The 24,707-nt window shown below is 39.0% G+C and overlaps 2 protein-coding genes and 1 long non-coding RNA gene across 11 annotated transcripts in view; 2 read left to right on the top strand and 1 right to left on the bottom strand.

Moving 5' to 3' along the window:
- MGAT4C (MGAT4 family member C) overlaps window positions 1–24,707 on the top strand; it is an 828,975-nt gene that overhangs the window by 627,181 nt on the left and 177,087 nt on the right. The window lies entirely within an intron of this gene.
- RASSF9 (Ras association domain family member 9) overlaps window positions 1–24,707 on the top strand; it is a 417,955-nt gene that overhangs the window by 66,724 nt on the left and 326,524 nt on the right. The gene's annotated exons all lie outside the window — the stretch shown is intronic.
- Window positions 10,499–24,116, bottom strand: LOC309640443. Its single transcript, XR_014252224.1, has 2 exons — window positions 16,764–24,116; window positions 10,499–16,393 (listed from the first exon to the last, which is right to left on the bottom strand). It is a non-coding gene; the product is annotated as an uncharacterized lncRNA (long non-coding RNA).

Raw genomic sequence — 24,707 nt, forward strand, 5'->3', positions numbered from 1 at the left:
TGTATGTATACACACATACATATATATATAAAAACATACCTATATGTGTATAACACAAACAGAAAATCCTATACATTTACCTTTTAAATTTTACTCTATTTTACTCTATTTGCCTTTGACTTGTTATTCCATTATTTGTTGTGAGTTGTTTGGAGTTTGAAACCTGTAGTTATAAAAGGTTTTATTTATTCTGATATATAGGGAGGTCAGAACTCTCCTACTTCACAACAGCTCGTTCTCTCACATGAGAGATGAAGTGGTGATACAATTAGGCTAAAGTCCCTTTCTATATCATGCTGTTCTGAATCCCTACCACACCCTGTAGGCTGAAGTCCTTTTCTATATCATGCTGTTCTGAATCCCTAACACACCCTGAAAGGCAAAATAAGTGTGTTTTGATTTTTAAAATCTGTGTGTGTGTTGTATGTACGTAGTTTGTTGTGCTTTGTTTTAGTGGAGTGTCTGCCACGTGCCTAAACTTACATTGAGAGGTATAAACAAAAGGATAAAAATGTTAATTTCACCACAGTTCACAATCTTGTAGAATCAAGGTGTTAATATATGTGTAAAACATTGAATAATCCAGTCATTTTACTAAGGTATTATTTTTTCTTTACTTCTAAGTGCTCTGATTTATTTCACAAATTCTTTAAAGCATAATTGTATAATTATTGAGCACCTATGACATGCCAACAATGAACAGACCACTACCACTGCTCTCAAAGGGCTCATGGTCTAGAAGTTAACACACAGTTGAATATAAATAATTATAATATATTGTGATACGTTACATTAGAGGCATGCATGAAGTGCTGAGGGAACATAGACAAGAAGTGACTCATTCTGCCTGGAAAATTCAGAAAAGTTTTCCAAAAGAAGCTATCATTTAGCTGACTTTTAAAAAATGAGTAAAGAATTTAACAGGCGGAGATCATCAAAGGCTATTTCAGACAGAAGGGGCTTTAGTAAGGACAACATCAGAACGGGAGGAGAAAGCACAGTGTGTTCAGATAAGGACCAGTGTTTGGAATGACTGGAGGCAGGGAGGAGGAGAAGCTAATTAGCAACTAATTATGAGAACAAATACTGGTTGTAAAAACCCAGTAGGAACAACCTGGTCATAACTGCATAAGTATAAGCTTTGGCCAGAAGGTTAAATTGAGTTTTTCTAAATTTAAATACTGTAGAAAGTCCGTGATGAGATAGATCGCTGTGGTTTTGAGTAAATGTGGAATGTTTTCTCAAAGATACTGGAAGCAAGATTACCTTGGAATTATTTAAAGCAGTCTGACCCATCAAAGGAAAAGAAAGGCTAGGAGTATCTACTTCATTAAGTTTCAAAGAGCCTTATTAGAGTCCCCATTGTATTAATTTATTTTAAAGTATGAGTGATATCCAGTAGGTTGACTGATTACTCAAGACTACTGAGGAGGGTCACACATAACAACATTGAGGAGAGTATCAGAGTTTGGGAAAGAGTCCGAGTTACTCTTTTTCTTTTTTTTTTAAACAACTGTATTGGAGTATAATTGCTTTACAATGGTGTGTTAGTTTCTGCTGTATAACAATGTGGATCAGCTATACGTATACATATATCCCCATATCTCCTCCCTCTTGCGTTTTCCTCCCACCCTCCCTAACAACCCCTCTAGGTGGACACAAAGCACTGAGCTGATCTCCCTGTGCTATGCGGCTGCTTCCCACTAGCTATCTGTTTTACATTTGGTATTGTATATATGTCAGTGCTACTATCTCACTTCATCTCAGCTTACCCTTCCCCTTCCCCGTGTCCTCAAGTCCATTCTCTATGTCTGCGTCTTTATTCCTATCCTGCCCCTAGGTTCTGCAGAACCATATTTTTTTAGATGCCATATATATGTGTTAGCATACAGTATTTGTTTTTCTCTTTCTGAATTACTTCACTCTGTATGACAGACACTAGGTCCATCCACCTCACTACAAATAACTCAATTTTGTTACATTTTATGGCCAATATTCCATTGTATATATGTGCCACATCTTCTTTATCCATTCATCTGTCGACGGACACTTAGGTTGCTTCCATGTCCTGGCTATTGTAAATAGAGCTGCAATGAACATTGGGGTACATGATTCTTTTTGAATTATGGTTTTCTCAGGGCATATGCCCAGAAGTGGGATTGCTGGGTCATACGGTAGTTCTATTTTTAGTTTTTTAGGAAACTTCCATACTGTTCTCCATAGTGGCTGTATCAATTTACATTCCCACCAACAGTGCAAGAGGGTTCCCTTTTCTCCACACCCTCTACAGCAGTTATTGTTTGTAGATTTTTTGATGATGGCTATTCTGACTGGTGTGAGGTGTTACCTCATTGTAGTTTTGATTTGCATTTCTCTAATGATTAGTGATGTTGAACATCCTTTCATGTGTTTGTTGGCAATCTGTATATCTTCTTTGGAGAAATGTCTATTTAGGTCTTCTGCCCATTTTTGTATTGGGTTGTTTTTTTTCTGATATCAAGCTGCATGAGCTGCTTGTAAATTTTGGGGATTAATCCTTTGTCAGTTGCTTCACTTGCAAATACTTTCTCCCATCCTGAGGGTTTTCTTTTTGTCTTGTTTATGGTTTCCTTTGCTGTGCAAAAGCTTTTAAGTTTCATTAGGTCCCATTTGCTTATTTTTGTTTTTATTTCCATTTCTCTAGGAGGTAGGTCAAAGAGGATCTTGCTGTGACTTATGTCATAGAGTGTTATGCCTATGTTTTCCTCTAAGATTTTATAGTGTCTGGCCTTACATTTAGGTCTTTAATCCATTTGAGTTTACTTTTGTGTAAGGTGTTAGGGAGTGTTCTAATTTCATTCTTTTACATGTAGCTGTGCAGTTTTCCCAGCACCACTTATTGAAGAGGCTGTCTTTTCTCCATTGTATATTCTTGCTTCCTTTATCAAAAATAAGGTGACTGTATGTGCATGGGTTTATCTCTGGGCTTTCTATCCTGTTTCATTGATTTATGTGTCTGTTTTTGTGCCAGTACCATACTGTCTTGATTACTGTAGCTTTGTAGTATAGCCTGATGTCAGGGAGCCTGATTCCTCCAGCTCTGTTTTTCTTTCTCAAGATTGCTTTGGCTTTTCAGGGTCTTTTGTGTTTCCATACAAATTGTGAAATTTTTTGTTCTAGTTCTGTGAAAAATGCCATTGGTAGTTTGATAGGGATTGCATTGCATTGAATCTGTAGATTGCTTTGGGTAGTATAGTCATTTTCACAATGTTGATTCTTCCAATCCAAAAACATGGTATATCCCTCCATCTGTTCGTATCATATTTAATTTCTTTCATCAGTGTCTTAGAGTTTTCTGCATACAGGTCTTTTGTCTCCTTAGGCAGGTTTATTCCTAGGTATTTTATTCTTTTTGTTGCAGTAGTAAATGGGAGTGTTTCCTGAAATTCTCTTTCAGATTTTTCATCATTAGTGTATAGGTATGCAAGAGATTTCTGTGCATTAATTTTGTATCCTGCTACTTTACCAAATTCATTGACTAGCTCTAGTAGTTTTCTGGTAGCATCTTTAAGATTTTCTATGTATAGTATCATGTCATCTGCAAATAGTGTCAATTTTACTCCTTCTTTTCCGATTTGGATTCCTTTTATTCCTTTTTCTTCTCTGATTGCTGTGGCTAAAACTTCCAAAACTATGTTGAATAACAGTGATGAGAGTGGACAACCTTGTCTTATTCCTGATCCTAGAGGAAATGGTTTCAGTTTTTCACCATTGAGAATGATGTTGGCTGTGGGTTTGTCATATATGGCCTTTATGATGTTGAGGAAAGTTCCCTCTATGCCTACTTTCTGGAGGATTTTTATCATAAATGGGTGTTGATTTTTGTCAAAAGCTTTTTCTGCATCTATTGAGATGATCATATGGTTTTTCTCCTTCAATTTTTAGTATGTTTTATCACATTGATTGATATGTGTCTATTGAAGATTCCTTGCATTCCTGGGATAAACTCCACTTGATCATGATGTATGATCCTTTTAATGTGCTGTTGGATTCTGTTTGCTAGTATTTTGTTGAGGATTTTTGCGTCTATGTTCATCAGTGATATTCGTCTGTAGTTTTCTTTTTTTGTGACATCTTTGTCTGGTTTTGGTATCAGGGTGATGGTGGTCTCATAGAATGAGTTTGGAAGTGTTCCTCCCTCTGCTATATTTTGGAATTTGAGAAGGATAGGTGTTAACTCTTCTCTAAATATTTGATAGAATTCACTTGTGAAGCCATCTGATCCTGGGCTTTTGTTTGTTGGAAGATTTTTCATCAGTTTCAATTTCAGTGCTTGTGATTGGTCTCTTTATATTTGTCTATTTCTTCCTGGTTCAGTCTCGGAAGGTTGTATTTTTCTAAGAATTAGTCCATTTCTTCCAGGTTGTCCATCTTATTGGCCTATAGTTGCTTAGTTTAATCTCTCATGATCCTTTGTATTTCTGCAGTGTCAGTTGTTACTTCTCCTTTTTCATTTCTAAATCTATTGATTTGAGTCTTCTCCCTTTTTTTCTTGATGAGTCTGGCTAAAGGTTTATCAATTTTGTTTATCTTCTCAAAGAACCAGCTTTTGGTTTTATTGATCTTTGCTATCGTTACCTTCATTTTTTTCCCATTTATTTCTAATCTGCTCTTTACGATTTCTTTCCTTCTGTTAACTTTGGGGTTTTTTTGTTCTTCTTTCTCTTATTGCTTTAGGTGTAAGGTTAGGTTGTTTATTTGAGATTTTTCTTGTTTCTTGCGGTAGGATTGTATAGCTATAAACTTCCCTCTTAGAACTGCTTTTGCTGCATCACATAGGTGTTGGGTCATCATGTTTTCATTGTCCTTTGTTGCCAGGTATATTTTGATTTCCTCTTTTATTTCTTCAGTGATCTCTTTGTTATTTAGTAGTGTATTGTTTAGCCTCCATGTGTCTGTATTTCTTAGAGATTTTTTCCTGTAATTGAAATCTTGTCTCATAGCGTTGTAGTCAGAAAAGATACTTGATATGATTTCAATTTTCTTAAATTTACCAAGGCTTAATTTGTGACCCAAGATATGATCTATCCTGGAGGATGTTTCATGAGCACTTTAGAAGAAAGTGTATTCTGTTGTTTTTTAATAGAATGTCGTATAAATACCAATTAAGTCCATCTTGTTTAATGTATCATTTAAAACTTGTGTTTCCTTATTTATTTTTATTTTAGATGATCTGTCCATTGGTGAACGTGGGGTGTTAAATTCTGCTACTATTTTTGTGTTACTGTCGATTTCCCCTTTTATGGCTGTTACCATTTGCCTTATGTATTGAGGTGCTCCTATATTGGATGCATAAATATTTACAATTGTTATATCTTCTTCTTGGATTGATCCCTTGATCATTATGTAGTGTCCTTTGTCTCTTGTAATAGTCTTTATTTTAAAGTCTATTTTGTCTGATATGAGAATTGCTATTCCAGCTTTCTTTTGATTTCCATTTGCATGGAATATCTTTTTCCATCCCCTCACTTTCAGTCTGTATGTGTCCATAGGTCTGAAGTGGGTCTCTTGTAGACAGCATATATTTGGGGTGTGTTTGGTTATCCATTCAGCCAGTCTGTGTCTTTTGGTTGGAGCATTTAATCCATTTACATTTAAAATAGTTATCGATATGTATGTTCCTATTACATTTTCTTAATTGTTTTGGGTTTGTTATTGTAAGTCTTTTCTTTCTCTTGTATTTCCTGCCTAGAGAAGTTCTTTTAACGTTTGTTGTAAAGCTGGTTTGGTGGTGCTTAATTCTCTTAGCTTTTGCTTGTCTGTAAAAGTTTTAATTTCTCTGTCGAATCTGAATGAGATCCTTGCTGGGTAGAGTAATCTTGGTTATAGGTTTTTCCCTTTCATCACTTTAAATATATCCTGCCACTCCCTTCTGGCTTGCAGAGTTTCTGCTGAAAGATCAGCTGTTACCCTTATTGGGATTCCCTTGTATGTTATTTGTTGCTTTTCCCTTGCTGCTTTTAATATTTTTTCTTTGTATTTAATTTTGATAGCTTGATTAATATGTGTCTTGGCGTGTTTCTCCTTGGATTTATCCTGTATGGGACTCTCTGTTCTTCCTGGACTTGATTGACTATTTCCTTTCCCATATTAAGGAAGTCTTCAACTATACTCTCTTTAAATATTTTCTCAGTCCCTTTCTTTTTCTCTTCTTCTTCTGGGACCCCTATAATTCGAATGTTGGTGCGTTTGATGTTGTTCCCAAGGTCTCTGAGACTGTCCTCAATTCTTTTCATTCTTTTTTCTTTATTCTGCTCTGCGGTAGTTATTTCCACTATTTTATCTTCCAGGTCACCTATCCGTTCTTCTGCCTCAGTTATTCTGCTACTGATTCCTTCTAGAGAATTTTTAATTTCATTTATTGTGTTGTTTTTCATTGTTTGTTTGCTCTTCGGGTTTCTAGGTCCTTGTTAAACGTTTCTTGTATTTTCTCCATTCTGTTTCCAAGATTTTGGATCATCTTTACTCTCAGTACTCTGAATTCTTTTTCAGGTAGACTGCCTATTTCCTCTTCATTTGTTTGGTCTGGTGGGTTTTTTGTTTGCTTCTTCATCTGTTGTGTATTTCTCTGTCTTCTCATTTTGCTTAACCTACTGTGTTTGGGGTCTCCTTTTTGCAGGCTACAGGTTTGTGGTTCCCATTGTTTTTGGTGTTTGCCTCCAGTGGGTAAGATTGGTTCAGTGGGTTGTGTAGGCTTCCTGGTGGAGGGGACTGTTACCTGTGTTCTGGTGGATAAGGCTGGATCTTGTCTTTCTGGTGGGCAGGACCACGTCTGGTGGTGTGTTTTGGGGTGTCTGTGAACTTATTATGATTTTAGACAGCCTTTCTGCTAGTGGGTGGGGTTGTGTTCCTGTCTTGCTAGTTGTGTGGCATAGGGTGTCCAGTACCATAGCTTGCTGGTCATTGAGTGGAGCTGGGTCTTAGCGTTGAGATGGAGATCTCTGGGAGAGCTTTCGCTGTTTGATATTCCGTTGGGCTGGGAGGTCTCTGGTGGGCCAATGTCCTGAACTCAGCTCTCCCACCTCAGAGGCTCAGGCCTGACACCCAGCTGGAGCACCAAGACCCTGTCAGCCACACGGCTTTTGGGAAGTCTGATTCTGTAGGTGTTCTGTAGGAGTTGTTCCATGTGTAGATGTATTTCTGAAAAATGAAGCATGATCTCATTCACTGCTTGCTATGATTTAGGTGGCATGTAATTTATGGTAAACACAAGTTAGTACTGGGAGATGAGAGAGAGAAAGAGGTACTGAGCATTAGAGAAGTCCATACACTAGTTTCATAGTTGTCTCATAAGATTGTCCCCAAAACTGTTATTCCAAGTTTACTCACTTATACAATAATGGTGAGTTTCCAATATGGAGAAAGAGATGGCTTCCAATGGGGGCATAATCAATTAGGCTTATTCTACAGCCTCCCGCACCTACAGTGCTCTAGGCATTCTGGTAGGTGGTGGAGATACAGAGATAAGTGTGGTGTTGACATTGCATCAAGAATCTGGGTGTTGGGACTTCCCTGGCAGTCCAGTGGTAAGACTCCACACTTCCAATGCAGGGGGCACGGGTTCAATCCCTGGTCAGGAAACTAAGATCTCCCATGCCAAAAAATTAAAAATTAAAAAAAAAAAAAAAGAATTTGGGTCTTTTGGGTCTTCATGGCAGGGCACAAGAGACAATAAGACAGGTCACTTCAGGAAATGCAAGACAACTGCCTGCCTGTTTCTTCAGAGCTCCTTCCTGCTTGGCTAGATCTTTAGTATTAACTCTCAGAGCAGTATCACATAATGGGTGCAAGTGATAACTTTAGGAAAGAGAAATAGTCTTGAGGGTAGGAAATGAGCAGGAGCTATGAAGCATTAGAGAGGTGGTGGTCCAGAAAGGAAAACATTTTAGGGAAAGCAAAAAAAAAGAGTATAAAAAAAGTATCCACTGGCATACAGCATTGTGATAGTCAATCATAGGGAATATGATAACTAATTGCAGAGAATATTTTGTTCCCTTAAAGTCAAGGATTCTACCTAATTCTTCTTTGAATACCCATGGCCTGGAAAAGGGTTTAGCAGATTTTTGTTAAGTGAATGCCTGACTATCTGAGGGGAGGACAGAAACTGGTTTTCTTTCTCTTTGTATACTTTACATTTGCTATGTTTGAGTTGCCTGTTAAAAATATACAAATATACCTTTGTAGCTATTGGATATACAAGACTGGAGTTGAGATATTTAATAACCATCTTCAAATTATTGACATGCAAAACGAATGTGACAAAAGATATCAACTATAGAGGAAGCTTTAGGGAATTCCACTGTTTAGAGGTTGTGAAGAGGAGGCCAAACAAACTAAGGAGACTCAGAATGAAAGGCCTTTGATTCAGACAAAGAAATAAATCTAAACTATTAGAACAGCCTCCTAACTTTAGATCAGGAAGGAAAAGATAGTACTTAGGGTAGGGAATCCACACAAATCTTTAGGCAGGAAAAATAAATTTGAACATAACAGTCCTTTTCCCCCCCTCTCCCCATAGCCCCTCTTTATCCCCTGTTATCTAAAAGTCTTTGATAGCTTTCCATTACTTGCAGGATAATGACAAAACTAATATAGTTTACAAGGTCCAGCATGGTTACTCTGTGCATTCCACACCATTTGCCTTCTTTTTGCTTCTCTTATAATCTCTTCTCTGCCCCACCACTGAGACTTAGCTCATGCCAGTCCTTCTGGTTAGCAGGTTCCTCTTCACATACTGAATTCCTACTTGTCATTCAAATCTCAGTTAATGAGGTACACCCTTAAGGTAGTCCTCCTTGAGTTCCTTGACCAGGTCAAAATTTCCTATTATAAGCTTTTAGAACAATGTTTAACACTTGCAAGGGTTGCAGTTGCACGATTTTTTGGTTAATAAAAACGTTTAATTCCAGTCTTCCCAACTAGACTTTAAGTTTCATGAAAATAATGGCCAAGTCTGTATTGAGTCATCACTGAATCTCCAGCATCTGGCTTAATGTCTAGGGTAAGGATAGCAGCTAAATAAATGGTATAGGCACTTAGAAGCTGGCAAAATTTGTATTTTCCCCAGAGAAAAACAAAGGCACTGAGATGCTAGTGAATCTTAATTACAAAAAGGAAAGTTGAATGGACTTTCCTAGAGTATTAAAATACTTGCCCATCTCTGCAGCCTCCTTGTCACTAATATGTGGATGACTCATAGGTTGTGCACTTTGAGTTGCATGCCAAGCAACAAAAATATTATCAATATCTACTTGTAAATTGTGACATAAATATAGCAGAGGTCCTTTGGAACACACAGATATTTGATGGATATGAAGAAGTGTAGACCCTGCAAAGGGTATAGAAATTGAGTAACCACATGTACAACTTATACCAGGTGTAACTGGTGTTAATGAAACTAGAAAAAAGTGTAATTGAGAATGCGGTGGCCAACATATGAAAGGCAGCAGAAAGGCTCAAAATATAGAAAAAAAGGAAACTGTACTTTAAATTGAAGAGAAGGTTACTGGTGGCCTTAAAGAAAGTAGTTTGAGATGCTAGACAGAAAGGAATCCAGCAAGAAATTGATTGTTAGGAATTGAAGTCATGTTCAAGCAATTTAGAACTGAAAAAGAATAAAGACCTGCTGAACAGAACTATCAAATAATGACTCCTTCATAAATGGAAAAACTTTATTCCATGGATGGATATGTGAAATGTTTAGTAACATTTACCCTTTTAAATTGGTCTTCATAACTTGCACCAAACATATTCATAATAAATAACTAGATATTGTACACCTAGTTATTATGTTTAGAACATCATCATGGTTAAATAAAGGACAATAATATATCCAAAAATGTAGAAAATTGTGGGTATTATTTACTCAGCAGTTAATTTTTTCTCATAAAAATTATTGTTTCAATTGAAGCCATAATATTTATAAGCATCTTTATAGACAATAAGCAGCTCTTGCTTTGTAAGCAAATAAACAAATAAACCCCTTGACATTAAGACTTGGGCCCTCCAGAAAGCCAAAAAATATTCAAAAAGAAACAATGCTGTACCAGGAAGTATCCACAGCCTGCTAAATAGGGGATCTCCCATACCTTAAGAAGTTGGAGAAATTAGCTGAAACCCAAAGAGAGAATATGCAGTGGATATGGGTTAAAAATCTGTATGACTAGAGAGACTACTATACTATAATATGCAAATATGAGTGTAAAATAAATGTATATACATACAAAATTCTGTATCTTTGCATATGCAAAAATATACATTTAGTGTTAGAAAATTTTGTTTTCAAAGTTGGCTATGCATTGAGCTATTTATTCTGGTAGCTTTACAGTGTTTAGAGAATTCTTCTTAAGAAGAGATTTCTGATTTGCCTAGAAAAAAACACTTTGCTTAATTTACTTGTTCTTGTGGTTTTGGGAAAGAAGGTGTCTTTAAATATTCTGGTTAGGAGAGAAATGATATCTTTCTTCTTTCCAAAATAGTCTGAAAAACAAAGCAACAGAATTTGACTACTAACTCCAGCAACCTACAGGTGTGATGCACCGTAGATTCAGAGCTCAGTGCAGTCAAAGGGGGGTTTTGAAATTAGAAAAGATGTCCACAGTACTATGCCTAGGGAAATCCATGGCCACCTCCATGTAATAAAGAGGATCTTTCAGCAGTGTTTTGTAGTCAGACTGCATTGAGGGAGAATAGACTCCAAAGAACCTAAAAGCAATATGAGGATATTCAGGAAATCAAAAATAGGAAAAAGTCCCCCCAAAAAAGAGGCAAAATATGGTGTCTGCAGTCTTAAGAAGTGGGAATCTATGTAAGGGGACTGAATTCAGAGACAAGATTCTAGTTTTCAAAAAGCCTAAGGAAGCAGAGCCTCAATGTGGAAACCTGGGTTGCTAACAAGGGACCTGATAACTGGGAGAGGGCTGACTTGTCCCCACTTTTGAGCAAGGACTCATGGATTGGACAGAGATTCTGAGGTCAGAGAAGTTCCAGAATCTGAGGTGGATTTGGACTTATATGTTGGGTTAGTGGCTCCATTAGTGAAGAATAGAGGCCTGACCTGAAGACCCACCATTTGGTTTATTCATTTGAGCTACAGACTAGGGTATGAGAGTTGGGGGTTAAGGCTGTGAACTGTGAAGCCAGTCAGCTGCACATTAATTCCTGGCTTCACCATTTACCAGCGGTACAATCACGGGCAAAGCACAGAACCTCTCTTCATCTCAGTTGTCTCATCTGAGGGATGCTATGAGAATCAAATGAGATGATATATATCATTCATTTAGCATAACAATAGTATCCAGTACATGCTGGATAACTGCTGTACCTTATTATTATGACTAACCTACAAAGTCTATGCTTCAGTTCCGCTTCTCCCAAACTCACCTCTGGGTGTTAGTTACATATTCCCTCTGCTTGGAGCACTCTGTGTTGTCAATTGCTCTTCATCCCTCACGTCTTGGTTAAGATGTCATTGCTGGTGGCGTATAGGGATTCCTTAAGACCATTTTGCAGTGGGGAGGCGTCCCTTTTTTGTGCTCAGACAACACCTGTACTTTCCCTATCATATAGTTTAATTGCCATTTTCTTCTCTATATCTCCCTTTAGACTCAAAACCCCATATGTTTTGGGATTTCATATGTTTTATCCACTGCTGTATCAGCAGTGCTGGCATAGAGTAGAAGATCATTAAATGGTGATTAAATGAATAGATGGTGAGAGACCCTAGACTTAGATCCCTTTGGAGAGCCATAATCTGAAAGGACTTTTCCATTACAGCTTAATTTGGGGGCTGGTAATTGGAGAGCAGAACTAGAAGGTCTGAGGTCCTTCAGAGGGTGGCAGTGGGACTCACTTCCCGTTAATCCCTGTCCGTCTTCTGCCACACAGCATTGATAGGAACAGCTTTCATCTTGAGATATTGTGCACCGCCCGAAAGCTGCTGTATCGGTCACCATCTTCCCCTTTCTGGTTGGTGTAAACATGCCTGAAGACGGGTCAGTGAAGGACAGCCCAGCATCAGGCAAAGCAAAGTATTCTGGGAGGTACCGTATGGGTGCTTCCGCTTGTGGTCATGTGGGCGCGCCTTATGCAACCCACTGCTTTCCTGAATATTCAGAAGCTCTTCTCTTACATTTCTTTTATTTTTATTGACTTAATTTGTCTCTGTGAAAAAAATGATAAATAAACTCCACCAGGAGTGTTACCTGCTGGAACCAGTTTGGGAACTTGAAGAATGCAGGGGCCTGAAGAGCTGCAAATAGAAGTCACAGGGTCTAAGCTAGACTATGGTCCCTCTTTTCTTCTCCTTGGGAGATGTTCTTACTGCCCTGGGGAATATATTAGTTTTCTAGTACTGTGTGACAAATAACCACAAACTTAGATGCTTAAAACAATAGACATTATTGCACAGTTTCAATGGGTCAGTGATACAGGCACTGCTTAGAAAGATCTTTTGCTCAGAGTCTCAAGAGGCTGCAGTAAAGGTGTAGCCATGTGCCTTTCTGGAGTTTGGGTTCTCTTTCAGGCCCATGTAGTTGTTGGCAGAATTCTGTTCCTTGTGGCTGTAGAACTGAGGTCCCTATTTTCTTGCTGGCTGTCAGCTGGGGGCTGCTCTCAGCTCCTACAGTTGCCTCAGTTCCTTGCCAGGGGGTTTTCTCAACATGGCTGCTTAGTTTTCCAAAGCCGGCAGGGGAGTCTTTGCTCGAGGGTGCCAAGATGGAGTCTTAAGTGACAGTATAATTGTTGGAGTAACTTCCCATCACTTTTGCCATATCCTTTTGTCTATGAGTCAGTCACAGGTTATGCCCATACTCAAGGGGAGGGAATTACAGAAGGATCGGACTCACTGAGGGTCGCCTTAGGATGTGCCTACCACAGGGAGCAATCACAGAATATTCTGAGACCTCTATGTGACTGTTCAGATGCCACTGCCTAACCATTTGTAAAGACTTTCTGCAAAACTCTCTACACTTGCAAGTGGCAGAGCTCACAGGGAAGAGCTAATTTTGAGTGAGGAGGGTGGATCAGTAACCAAGGGAAAATGATCGCTGGAGCCAGAAATATGGCCAGTTGCCTCCTCCTAACTTCTCAACAAGGAAAAACTGTAGCCACGTGTACTTATTGTGGGTTTGGGGAGCTGGGGCAAGGGATGTGGTGTTTGACTGTCATTAGATGTTTTGGATTAGGGACTCCTAGTTTCAACCCATTATCAAGAGGAGGGCAATTGAGAGTCACATTGCCGATATCATCGCTTGGGGCCACCATTGTTGTTCTTCTGCTTAATAAGGCAAAGTACCTGAGAGGCTTCCCATTCCTGGGCCCCTTTAGCAGCTAGAATCAGTCTATACACACCGCCACCCCCACCCCCGCATTGCTGAAAGCTCTGAGAGGCCAGCAGAAACCCTAAGGAGCTGGGAAGGATGTGTGTGTGTGTGTGTGTGTGTGTGTGTGTGTGGAAGTGGTGTGCGGGGGTTACTGCCTTTCACAAGCCATTGCTAAGGGGCTGTTTTACAGATGGGATTTGTTGACACAGCTAGACTTTCAGCAGCTCCCCCACCCCAACTTTTCCTCCTCTTTTATCCTTTCTATATGCCTCAAAATACCCTAATATTTTATTCTAAAGTTCTTTCCCTGACAATCAAACCAAATCAGTAAAGGCTCTTGAAACTTCTAGTACAAAGTCAAGTGTCCTGATATACAGAAACTACAGGATTAAAAAAGAAGTCAGTACATGTGGAACACGCAGGAGGAGAGACAGTGAAAAAGGTACCAACATTTGAGAATCTGAGAGGACCATGAGGGCTTCACTCAATCATTTAAATGAGAGAAGTGATGCAATTTCAGGTGAAAGAGAGACTGAACCTGAAGTAGCGTCAGTGGTTGGCAAAGACAGCTTTGGGGCCAGTGAGCTGGAAGGGACTGCTGTGTTCTTTGCATTTGTCTTGCAGGCTCCTGCAACTAGAGGGGTCTTGCCACATGTTCTCTGAAGTTCAACTGAATGGGTGCATTGCTGTGACCACCTTGGACTGTTCATAGCGTAAAGGGGAACAGGCCTGACTGCAGCTGAAGCCCTGGGGAAAACTCAAGTTTCACTCAGTGGCCCTTAAATGTTCTTCCTAGGGTCTCAGGAAGCTGTAAAAGACTCAGTCAAAGGGAGATACCTGGGCGATTTGATGGGCTAGTAAAAAAGAAGAGAGTGGACAGTGGAGTGGGGATAACTTCTGAGACACTGGGAGGCCACCATCAGTAACATGAATAATCTCTTCTCAGTTTCCTCCTGTTCCTCAGTCTCTGATGATAGGAGGGCTGGTTTGACCAAGCAGGTTCAGGTAGGACCAAGCCAGACAATTAGTCAGACTGAAGCGAAAGGCTTGTCAGCACTGCCAGAACAGGCTGGTTGGCCATGTGGTGAACCACCTGCAGTTAAGACTGGGGGAGATTCACTTGACATTTGGGTGACACTTTGTAGAGCGCTTTCTCACATACAGCAATCAAGCAGGTCTAGGATCTGAGGCCAGCCCTGGCTCAACTGCCACTGAAGCTTCATTGGCTGATTTTGGTTGCCTTGTCCTCCTCTTGGAAGGGCAGCTCTGCTCTTGAAGGGGGTAGGGGGGGTGGTCTTCCTAGACTTTCAAGAGTAAAATCTTGACTCAGTCTGGGAAAATGTGAGGGCCAAAGTAACTAAGCACAGTAATAAATTATAAGCTATTGAACAAAGTAGGAATTCATGAGTCCACATCAATAATAAATAGATAATAAATAAATAAATAAATGGGGGAGAAGGTATAGTTCTTATTTATGTTAGAATGCAGAGGACCAACTGGTAAATGGAGAGAGAGGGTGAAAGTTGGAAAATTGTCATTTTGCTTCTAAAATAGTAAAGATTGGATCAAGCAAGTCACAAATCGATGCTGCATCTAAGGGGGAGTTTTTGATGTGGAGCAGGACATCTGTATAGCTGTAAAATCGCTCCTAGAGACTGCTTATTAGTTGCAAGGGAGAGCAAAAAGAATCATTACAGTGGAAAATCAGGCAACACCTTGACTGTTGTTTTAATTTTCAAAATTATCATCACCAGTGAAAGACAGATGGCTATTACGCGTCCCCAGATTTGATTCCCGGAGAAGAACAAATTTACCTGTGTAGTATCTTTGCCTGAGATCATTAATCTTAAACTAATCAGGAAACAACAGACAAATCCAAAATGAGGAACATTCAGTTAAAGAAGGGACAGGGAGGTTTTTATTCCTCAAAATTACTAATGTCATCAGAGTCAAAGAAATGCTCTGGTATGACTCAGATTAAAAGAAGCAGAAGTATAAAAAAGAACGAATTGGGTCATTTGTAGAGACGTGGATGGATCTAGAGATTGTCATACAGAGTGAATAAGTCAGAAAGAGAAAACCAAATATCGTATATTTACGCATATATGTGGAACCTAGAAAAATGGTACAGATGAACCAGTTTGCAGGGCAGAAATAGAGACACAGATGTAGAGAACAAACGTATGGACACCAAGGGTGGAAAGTGCCGGGGGTGGTGGTGGTGTGATGAATTGGGAGATTGGGATTGACATATATGTAATAATATGTATGAAATGAATAACTAATAAGAACCTGCTGTATAAAAGCTAAATAAAATAAAATTTAAAAATTAAAAAAAAAAGCAGCAGAAGAGATGTAATAACTAAATGATCAATACCTCATCCTAGACTCGGTGCTATATTGTAGAAGTAAAAATTCTCTAAATAATATTTTTGGTCAATGGACAAAATTGGAATGTGGACCCGTATTATTTTAAAGTATTATATCAATATTAAATTTACTTAATTTGAGAGTTGTACTGTGGTTATGTAAGAGAATATCATTATTCTTAGGAATTAAAGATCAACACTTTTAGGAGTAAAAGGCCATGGTATGTGCAACTTCCTTCAAATGATGAGAGAGGGAGAAAGAGGGAGAGAAAGAGTAGGAGAAAGGGAAAGGCAGGGAGAAAGAAAGATTAAACAAATGATAATCAGGGTAAAATGTTAGTAATATTTGAATTTAGGTTAAGAGTATATTGATGTTCTTTATACTATTTTTATTCCTGCTACTTTTTGAAAATACAAATTTGAAGTGATTTCCAAATGAAAAGTTTACAGAAAGAGTTATCCAATATATATTGTTAAGTTAAAAAAAAAAATCTAGTACACTGTATTTATTTGCTCTCTCACTTGTTCAAACATGAATACAAACACTAAGACACACACTCATTCATTAATATGCATGAAAGTGTCTGGAAAGATACATACGACAAGAAAATGTTATTGGCATTTGCCTCTGGGTCAGGGACTGTGTATCTTCGTGGGAGAGACCTACTTTTTTTTTTTTTTTTTTTTCACATACATCTTTTTTTTTTAATTTTTATAAGGGCATCGTTGATTTACAATGTTGTATTAGTTTCAGGTGTACAGCAAAGTGAATCTGTTATACATATACATATATCCACTCTTTTTTAGCTTCTTTCCCCATATAGGCCATTACAAAGTATTGAATAGGGTTCCCTGTGCTATACAGTAGGTCCTTATTAGTTATCTATTTTTTTTTTTTTCACACACACACACTGTATTTTATTTTTACAAGAGATAAATAGACTGACACCAAGCATTGTACATGGATGACCACAACAAAAACAACAATGATTGCAATTACCAAACATGAAACACACTCATACTATGGAGAGACCTACTTTTAACTGTATAACCCTTTTGTAATGTTTGAATTTAAAAATGCATGTACCTTAAAAATGAAAAACAATGATAGTTTAATTTAATTCAGTTTAATACATATTAATCTCTATGTACATGAGTCTAGGCCCTAGAAATATAATGAAAAAGCTGTATTTTGAATTTCATGCCCTCAAGTAACTCATGTTCTACTTGGAGAGAGAGGGACAAGGTCTTTTAATCAATGAAGAAAGGCAAGAGAACTAAGATGCTATTATTAAAATGAAATAAGGGGGAAAGAAGTACAAAACCTTAGTTGTACACCTGGATCTCCCACTGTTTTAACTGCACCTCACCTGAAGCATTTATACTTTATTTTTCTCACTTTGTAAGAGATTAAGTAACATTTTCTCCACTGCTTTCCATATAAGGGTGTTCTAAAGATTAATTAGATCATTTTTATGGAGATACGTGAACTTCGATTGGAAAGGGGATGAAATAAATACAAACAGATAATATTATTAACGTCAGTTGTAAAACATACTTCTTTGAAACATGCTCAAGTGTGGAAGGAAGGAAGGAAGGAAGGAACGAAAGAAGAAAGAAAGGGAAGAGAAAAAGGAAAGAGAAGACATATAAGCCTTCTTATATTAACTTCTGAAGACTTTCACCTGCTCTCTGAGGTTTCTGTGTAATGTGGCGTTTTACAGCAAATGTAGTCATGTCCCTTCCTCCACAGCCTCCCAACAAGGCAAATTTTCATGTTATCAAGGCCAGATTTATTGAGACATCCAGAAAGTGATGACTTTGGGACAATTACCTTGCAGTTATTCCACTGAGATTGAATCGAAGTTTGCCATGGTCTCTGACAACTCTTTTGGAACACGTCCAGTTTTAATAACGCAGTTACTGTGGGACATTTCCTAAAGGAAAAAGACAAGAACATCAGCAGAATACCACTACATAAAGACAAAGTTAAAAGACTGTGTAGAAAGGATATTAAGGGTCAACTGTTAAGATCACAAAATGAATAAATTCCAAGTTTGAAGTTGAAATCTGGGACTTAGTGTTTCCCACGGTACCATATATTACTGCCTGTATTGAACACTTTTTGAAGTTATTCCGATAGCCCCAGAACACATGAGCTCTGCTAGAAATGAACATTTTAGATTTTTAATACTATGTTTGCATAATACTTTATCTTTCTTCAAAGGCTTTCACATTTATTATCTTACTTGAGAGCCTTTCCTTCTTGTTCAATGGCCTTTTCATTAAATCACATCACCTCTCCAGTAACCTTTTCATTCTTTTTGTAACTGAAAAGTACACCTTAATTGTAACCATAAAAAATTCTATGATTTATTATTGTGCTGGATGGAATATTGATTATTAAGTATAAAGGCTTAACAATTTGAGGATGGCATATGATACAAATTTAGATCTGCCACAAAGCTATACCTATGCTGCCCAGGTTTTCTGGCACAATTAGAACTGTCCCTTCAGCAACAGCTTTGTAACTGCTGACCCTGAAACCATGTAAGCTGAATTCAAATAAACTCTCTAACAGTGTAGAATGCGTGTGCCCACATTTACATGGTAATGCCTTTTTTATGTTTTGGTAAATTTGAAGATTATAATAGAAAACATCAAATATTGTAGCAAAATAAACAAGGAAATTAATGAAAATGTATAAAATAGAACAAAGCAACACTCAAGACAATTAAACTTCCTTCGATCATGGATTATTCTTTTCAAGTAGCTCAACGCATCTCCTATGTGTTCAGACTTTTGTATTACTTCACTATGCAATGTATTGGCAGAAGACCATCTCAAATTCAGCTTCAAAGAATGTGAAAGTTGATTGCTAGAAGTAACAGAAGTGGGTAGTTTAATATGAGCAAGTCCATTCTGTAGCCATGAGTCTAAGAAGCTCTGGTTATCCTGATAAATAATTGCTAGAGATGGTTTACCAACTAAGGAGTTTGCTCGTCTTCTACCAGTACATTGTATAGTTCAGCGACAGAGGCTGGGAGAAGGGGGCAGGGGAAAAGTGAGGCTGGAGAAGTTGGCAAGGAGGAGAGGAAATATTACAAAAATGAACCTTGTAAAGCCTTGTGTGAACTTTGTGTTGTTACCCATATGAAGGAGGCAGTCGCCGGAGAGTTTCAGTTTTATTAAAGGATTGACAGACATATGTTTATATTTTAGGGAAAAAAATCCTGTTTGATTTTCTATTGATGAAATGGAAGTAGACAACTTTCGAACATAGATGTCAGTCAAGTGTATGTTAAGAGTTACTGAGTAGACAGATGATATGGCCTGAACCTCTGTGGCATGTGGCTCGTGGCATGGGGAAGAAGAGCAGTAGATAAATTTGAGCAAGAAGGGTCAAAAGAATATGCATTATTCCAGTGAACTGAAGTTCATGAGAAAGAGCTGTCTTGGGAATCATAAGGTTCTAAATAAACCCATGGAAACGGATGAAATATCACAGCAATGTGAGAAGAGGCCTTTTTTAAGCAGAAAAGAACTAAGGACTGGTCTTTGGAAAATATCAACACTTAGGAAAGGCAGAAGGAAATAAAGAGCCCAAATAAGGAGACAAAGAGCTAAGAGAAAAGTAATATAAAAAGAGTTAAGAGAAAGAAATATTTCATGAAGGTGGGAGGAGGCAATAGTGTCAATGTAGTACCAGTTCATGTGAGGGAAAAAATAAACAAACTGGAAAGTGTCCATCAGTTTTAGCGAAAAGGAGGTCACTGGTGACCTTGGGAATAGCAGATTCAGTGGAGTAGTGTGGGAAGAATACAAATTAGCATGGGTTTAGGAATGAATTAGAAGTAAATTAGGGGACACAAAACTCAAGCAACTAATGTGAAGGGAGAAAGAGAGGGCACTAAGTAGGGGGACAGCTGGTGTTGGCCAAGAGCTCTGGCCTGATGTTTGTGTTGTCAAGAATTCTGACTTATGTACCCAAGAACTGTCAGCGCAAACTGGGACTTTACATATACTGTTTATCAGACACAGACTGGTACCTATTTTGCATTTAGAATGATACTTAAACCACACCAGCATGCTGACTCAGCAGAGTGATTCATACTTGATGGAAAGTTTCCCTCAAGTGTGCATGCAAAGTGCAGTGTTAGGCATGCAGTCATTCTTCAATAAACATCCACATGATGCAGTAAAAGGACTGGGTCTATTAATTTTGGGTTGCCTATCACTTTGTGAAAATCAATTCACATCCTTAGTTTTCTTTGCTTGTAATTTTTTCCCCAAAATGATGTTTCTATATCAGTGTAAGTGTTGGCTTGTAAATTGGCCCTGGTACACAGAGAGCAAGGAGAGACTGAAGAAAGAGGCAGACCACTCCAGATTGCAGGTGGCAGCTTTAATAAGCAAGGGTGCTTACTTACAAGGCTTGTCTTGGGCAGCCATCAGACAAGTAAATCTGCTAATATCTCACCCACCTGCTAATATCTTAAAAGTTTATATAGAAACCTTAACTGGGTTCAGTCCATCCGAATGATCTCAACGCCACAGTACTCTCAAGACTGCATCTTGGGCAGCTTCTAGTGTGGGGAAGGAAAGTGAATGTGTACCCCCAGGCTGGGGGGGAGATGAGAAGCCTCTGATTGTCTGGGTCCAGCTTGAGAGCCAACTGGCAGTCACGTCCTCTTGATTACCTCCTACAATACTTTACCCCTCGTGACCAGCTTTTACAATTTCATATGGCCTCTCTTCTGCAGTGTGCCCTGAGCTGCCAGCAAGGGCTTTTACTAGTAGGGAGGTGGCTTAGTTTGGGCAGCTATCTGGCTGTATTGGAGGCAGATGCCACAGCAACAGCATAGACACATGTAAGAGAAAACCCATTAAGATAATGATTTTCAAAATCAGTAACAATTTGTTTTTCACCAAAAGCCCCATGACCCAAACCACTGATTTACTAAGTCCCTTAGGTGATGGTCAGATCACTCAGGGCATTTACTTGTGTTTTTATGTGATTTAATAAAGATGACACATTGGCTGACTTATTAGGTATGAACATACAACGTTCTCTTTGAATAATGGCACGGGTGCCTCCTTGCCGGGTGGTAATAATGTCCAAGGCCATTTTATTTTGGAGGAAAGCTTTTTTTATTAGAGACATTTTAGTATTCAGTATGGACAGGCTTTGTTGGCTATCACTTGAGGCTTGTTGGGGGAATTTAGTAAAGGCTTCCATGTGTGCTGTAATATCCTCCAGGCCAGTGGAGGGGACAAAGATAGTGGCCAAATGATTGTACCAGTGGAAAACAGAATGTGTCCACCTGGCCTTGAAGAAAAGGAGGTTGGCAGCTTTAGGAACTTGACCTCGTTTGCATGTTATACATGTTGGCTGGTGGAGGAAGTACTGTTGGTGTGAGATGATGGAATGGGAGTGGGATATGCCAGACCAGGACCCGCATTTTCTCCCCTCCTTCAATAGCCCATGTTCCATTTCAAGTATAATGCATTTTAACAGGTCTGGCTTGCAGCGGTGGATATTGAGTAGTTTCCTGTCACCCAGGGGTGCAAAGTAACTCACATATTCTGGTGGGACATCTCATTGTAAATTTCAGTGGATAATTCTCTCTCAGGCATGATGGGGCTTGGTGTTCTCAACAACATAACATGTTGATCCATGCTAAGAGTCAGGACAGTGGCTGTTTTTTTGTGATTTCTATACCTTTATGGTATTGGATGTTTCGGCCAGGGTCCCCAATCTGGTATATGGGGCCACAGGTCCACTGGTTGATCATTCAAATGTATTAACGCCTGGGGCAGTACTTTAGTCCACCCAGCCGAGGTGGTTTTACCTGTTAGTAATTTAATCTGCTGTTTAAGGTTCCATTTTTTTCTTTCCATTAACCCTGCTGCTTGAAAATTATAGGGGAGATGGAACCTCCATGTCATGTTGTTCTGCCCAGTTTTGCATATTATGAGCTCTGAAATGTGACCCCAGATTACTGTCTGTTTGATGAAGCTTTCTGTACGTGGTACTCCGTTCTTCTAGTCTCCTAATGGCGGTAGCCTGGTTTGTGTGGCAACAGGGGAAAGTTTGGGTTAGGCTAGATACAGTGTCTACACAAACCAGAGCATGTTTAGAACACTCAGTCAGAGGAAAGAGGCCAATATATTCAACTTGCCCACCCCTCATCAGTTGGGAACTCCAGTGGATGGCACCAGATTCCTTTGACAGTTATCTTGGGTGGTATTTAGAACACATAGGATGTGCTGATACTGCATTAACCAAGATACTGTATCTTAAGGGCAATCTGGCATCCTTGGCAACACACCATCCTATGGAGGCACTACAGTGGACACTCCTCCTATGTTCTCAATCCGCTGTATCTACTGATGTGTCAGTTGCTAAAGTTCATTCCCAGGCTAGGACATCAGCTTCCTGATTGCCAGGGGCTGTCGGTGCTTCATGAGCCAGAATGTGGAAGACAGTGAGGACTGCGTTGGGCTCTTGCAGGTGAACCCAAATGTCTTTCCGCATATCTTGACCCCACAAGGGCTTATTCATGATCATCCACCCCTCAGCTTTCCATTATCTAAGCCATAGGGTTAACCCTTTTAGAACAGCTCAGCTGTCAGTACACAGGGTTAACAGCCAGAGCTCATTAGTGATTACCAGCCTACCTGCTCTGAGTTCAGCCCATTGGCTGTGGTGGCTCCTTTTTTTTCCAGGCATCTGTATACCAAGCATCAGAGGGAATTTCCCCCACTCCCTCTCTACAGGCCACAGGGGTTGCCATAGGAATAGGGGTGGGAGTATTTGGAGGATCTACATGCTCTTCAGGGCCTAGTAGCACCTGCAGTTTTAGAGACAGTGGGCTGGTGGGCAAAGTGCTCCTGTGCTGCAAGTAGGCCACTTAGTCAATGTGGTAGTTTGAGCCATGGCAGAGGTGAGTCAATGGAACATATTCTTAACTCACCTCCTTGACAGGAAGGAAAGTTCTTACCATGCTAGGCTGTTCCTTTGTGAGAGGCTCTATGGAGGAATGCTGTGTCCGCTGCTAGAAGCTGTTGCTCTCTGGGGATATATTGGGTTTTGTCCCCCACCAGACCTGAGACCAAAATCTTAGGGGTACTCACTCCTTTTGTTGTCTCTGTCACAGTGTCCAACCCATACCACCTGGAGTCACGGGCGTATCTAATTCAAATGGTAATGCTGCATGGGAGATGCTCAGAGCTTCACTAGTATTTTTGCCTTCTCAGAGGCAGCTTGTTTTGATCCCCAGTCCCATATGTGCCCTTTCGTTACCAGTTGGTCTAAGGAATGGAGGCACTGTGCCAAGTGGAAAATAAAAGTCCTTCAAAACCCCAAAATCCCTACAAACTCTTGTACCTCTGTCACATATTTAGGGGTTGGATGGACTTGAGTCTTATCAATTACAGATTCTGGGACACAGTGTGTCTTATCCAACTAAACAACTCCCAAAACTTCTGGCTATGCCTGCACCTTGAATTTTCTGTGGGTTCACCACCCATCCTCCCCCTCTCAGATGTTTTAGCAAAGTCTGCAAAGTGAACTGCTGCAGAGGCAAGTCTTCACTTGTTAGCATTATATCATCAATGTCCTGGGCCTATTTTATTGATGTGGGGAGGGAGAACAGGGACAGATCTTGAGTTACCATCCCACGACATATTGTAGGTAGCCCTGGGGAAGCAATTGAAAGGTCCAATGTTGCCCCTTTCACGTGATCTTAGTTTTTAGAAACTTATCAGGGTCTTTTCCAAGAATCTTGTCAAAGATGAAGCACTCTTGTAGGAACACATTATCAGAGTAAAATAATAATTGTCTGTAAATGATAAAAGACTTAAAAATGGCCATGGTTAAAGATCTCATGAGAGTTCATTATAACTCAGTTAACAAGGAAATTTGGTTATTTCTATGACCTACACTTTAAAATTATGACTGATAACATTATGCCAGGACATACTAGATTTTTTGGAATGTCCTATAAATATATTATAAAGAAAGTTTGACATTCTTCTTATTTGACAATGTTTACCATGTAATTTAACATATTAAATAAGCCTACTAGTTTGATATCTCTCTTTTATAAGGAGAGAGAACACATCTTTTGAGATGCTCCAGGGGCCTGCTGCAAAATCCCAAAGTTAGTTCAAGGTCAGTAAGACTTCATTTAGAATTTTATTTTGCGGAAGTTTGTTAAAAATATCAAATGATTTAAAATACTTGATTGAATAGGATCATAGATTATTAGGAAACAATATTTAGTTATCCATTTAACCAAAAAGACAATTGAAGACTTTAAAGGCAAATATAGAGAGTTATATAGTTGTAAAAAAGCTTAGCTCTTTTACTAGAGAAGACTGTTTTCTTAAGTAATCAAAGACCTGATAAAGACAACTTGAAACATAGGAAATTATTTTGACAAAACACAGAATTTTATAACAGTCTGTATTTTAAAAAACCTATCCCCCTGCCCTTTTTTTTTCAATCTCAAGTAATCGTAGGCGGTGTTTACAATTCACAGATATGATAAGATTTACAACTTCAAGGGACAGAGAAAGAATGCAAGTTTTCTTGTAGGAGTTTTGGGGTATATTTTTTTATTATCAGGAATCTAGGGTAATCACAGTTTTAAATTTTTCTTTGTATTAAGGGGTGGATGGAATGGGCCATTCTGTTTATTTCATTATCAATCACCACAACCTCCTCCCCTTCACTCTCCTTACTTCCCCAGGGATTCTTCATCTTAATGTCCTACTTTGGTCATAAGTTCTTGAACCTTAAACTTCAGCAGTGTGTAAATTTCCAGGTCTCCAACTTATTATTCTGCTCTCCTATCTGTCTGCTAGCCCTGAAGCTAACAGAGTAGAGGACACCTGCATGTCCTTCTATGACTTCAGTTTTTATTCCAACTTTCCAGTTCAAGCTTCAGCCTCTAGTTGGGCATTGGTGGCT

The sequence above is a fragment of the Balaenoptera physalus genome, assembly GCF_965194825.1.
Source record: "Balaenoptera physalus genome assembly, chromosome: 13".
In the NCBI taxonomy this organism is placed as follows: Eukaryota; Metazoa; Chordata; class Mammalia; order Artiodactyla; family Balaenopteridae; genus Balaenoptera; species Balaenoptera physalus.